This window comes from Galleria mellonella, unplaced genomic scaffold (genome assembly GCF_026898425.1).
Source record: "Galleria mellonella isolate WM207_F2 unplaced genomic scaffold, CSIRO_AGI_GalMel_v1 utg132, whole genome shotgun sequence".
Lineage (NCBI taxonomy): Eukaryota > Metazoa > Arthropoda > Insecta > Lepidoptera > Pyralidae > Galleria > Galleria mellonella.
Window position 1 is genome coordinate 5,872,462 of NW_026441989.1, and position 3,126 is coordinate 5,875,587.

Here is a 3,126-nt window from a genome sequence, read left to right on the forward strand (position 1 = left end):
CGACGAGGATGAGATTCGAACTCACGCGTGCAGAGCACAATGGATTAGCAGTCCATCGCCTTAACCACTCGGCCACCTCGTCTTCTGGCATCTTCTGCAAATTTCATTATTGCTATAAGTTAAAAATATAAAACATCAAATTAAATAAGTTTATATATTAAAACTATTTCCATTGATTTAAAAACATAAATATGTATAATTCTTTACTTTAAAAGACAAATAAGTTTTAGTAAAGTTGATGTTCTTTAATTTACAGCGACATCTATAATATAATTTAGAAACTAAAATAGTTGTACAACATTTTCAAATGAAAAGAAACCTCTTTAGTAAATTATTCTTTATTTCAGTAGTGGCCGTGTATTATTATTAGTTATATATTTATATTAAAATATTATTATATTGCAATCAAAATATTATTAGTCAGATTTTTCAATACAATTAAAAATGTTTTCCCATGGAGAGCGACACCTATGAATAATTATGAGTAACATACATAATATAATTAGCACCGCGTAATCGTACTCAGTCATTCTAATGACTTTCAATAGATGGCTCTATTCATTTAATTTTCAAATATTTTGACATTAACAAAGATAATTGTTTACAATTCGTTGTGCTAAGTGGTTATAATAATTCTTACTAAATAATCAAAATTTTTATCGAAATTAGCCAATAAAAATTTATTTCAATTTACTTTTAAATGCCCAACTTCGATAAATAAACTTTAAAGATATTTAATAAAATATGAGAAGAATAATTTTTTTTTTGATGATCATGGAATGGTAACTCCGCCTGTGCTATCGGTATATACTAGTGAAGCGCCAGTGAGGGATGGTAGATGAGGAGGAAAGCAAGTCAGTCAATCTATCGTGACGAATTTACCATAAATTGTTGGTTTACCGTTTACCATATAGTGTTGGTTGAATTTACCATGATGGTTTTCAAGGGGGATCGCGTGGAGGCCAATCTGTTTGGGTATATTACTAAAAATGAGTTACTAACAATTCCATCTCCAGTATAAGAAAGCTAGTAAAAATGAATTATTTTTATTTTCTTATATATTATATTTTAATATTCTTTTAATTATTATTAAATATACCTATAGAGATTTATTGTTAAATAGACCTGTATAGACAGATAGGTCTACTAATATACCTTGTTAGATATTTAACGGTAAATTAATCTACACAGCATTATCTATTTCGTATAAACACATATTTATGGTCAGAATAGTCTAATGACTATATATTAATATATACTAATATATGTTGTGACTCTATGTTTTACTCATAAAATCAATTTTATAATTAAGACCAAAGGAGAAAGGTAACAAATTGCACATATCAAAAATAATGTCATCTCATATGCGTTTTTAGTCCATCAATTATTTTATTTATTTTGCAATTGAGTGCGTGCGCTGATTATGAATGGGGAGAAAAGAGGACCGAAGACCGGCTGTCGGTTGCTTAGCAACGCACCCCTCATCTCAGAGTCACCGTCTGACCCTGAGGTCGCTCATCCCTTATTTCATATTATAAGAGATAGATAGATACTCGCAGTATTTCACTAAAAGCTCTCTTCTCTTCTTATTTAAAAAAAAAATGTTTTCATTAGTTTACTAAAATAATCTTTTGGAGAAAACAATAAATAAATAGTATCTATCTATTTTTAAAGTTTACTGTCTCTTAATCCTTAGTTATAGGTGCAGTTTTGCCCCTATACAAGTTTCGTTTAAACAACTACATAAATTTGTTATTTCAGTCCATAAAAACGAAAACCGGAGAAAACCTATCTATTGCATTAATAATCATCAAAAACAATGAAGGATTTGCGGAATATCATATGACATAAGTATTCATAAAAATATGCAAAAACAATTGGATATTCATTGCAGATTCTTATAAAAATTAAGCTTCTTGAGTACCATCAACTCTTAGTGGCAATGAACGTTGTAAAAATGTCTGTAACGATCTTATTTCAGTCTCTTTTATTTAATTTATACTATTTGAAGGATTTATGCACAGCTTGTCCGAGTATGCAGTCTAGACGAGGTCTCGATTAGATTAGTTCTGGTGCACATTACATTGATTTGCAAACGACCGTACCAATAGGTAGGTAGGTATAATACCTACTTGTACCCAATAGCGCTCCTGCCTGTGAGAACTTATCCACGTATAAAGCTTTTCTGTACAGGTCTATAGTATGGCTGCTGGTATTGAATTTAAGCCATACTTACTTAGGGTTACCGATTTGAAAATTAATACGAATACCTAATATATAGAAAATGTATATAGTACATCTATCAAAAACTATCTAAAAAAATTTTTTGTCATTTCAAATTTTCTTATGATTATAAAATTTTAAAATGAATCTACCATTTTTTGTAAAATTTGTTTTAATCAAGAATAAAAACCGTAAATACCTATAATGTATTATATATTTTGTTTGTATGTACACTAAAATTAATATATGTATAGACGTATAAGATCTTTCGTAGACGTTTCTTGAGTGTGATTTCATTTACTTGATGGGGCGTCTCTTAATTTTTATCTTCTTGCCCAGACAATAACCTTTATTTAGAATGTAAAATACGAATCATTAACATTCTAGACGAAATGTATTCTATGCTACACGTCGGAAAAACTTTCCCATGTGATAGACGTTTATAATAGTATTAGTACTTCCAAATTTAGTTAGTCTACCTTTTGTCTGCATTTCCGTACATATGAATTTTGAAAAAGAAAAACCAATGAATAGAACTTTTAAATCATACACCAGAATTTAAATTCGATCTTCAGGAACACAAGTGTGCAAGTGGCATTAAATTCAGTGTAATAGTTTTTTAATGCGGGAAAAAACACATAGAAAGAGATAAAAATTCTGAAAATATTATTTTGTCTTTTATTGCCCTTATTAAGACGCTGTTATAATTTTATTATATTTATAAAGTTAAATTTATTAATACCTGCATATATTATAAATTTTTTAAAATGTTTGATTTAACATACGTGTCTAGAACCTAGTGACAGCCCTAATAAAACCTAATAATTTTATATTTCAATTGTATAATATTACGTATTGAATACATATTAGTGGAAACCATACATGTTCTATAAATCTGAGTTG

At 28.7% G+C, this 3,126-nt stretch overlaps 1 non-coding gene across 1 annotated transcript; it reads right to left on the minus strand.

The window, feature by feature from the left end:
* On the minus strand, positions 1 to 82 carry Trnas-gcu (transfer RNA serine (anticodon GCU)). The gene has a single exon. It is a non-coding gene; the product is annotated as a tRNA-Ser (tRNA).
* Between the last annotated feature and the right edge of the window lie 3,044 nt (positions 83 to 3,126).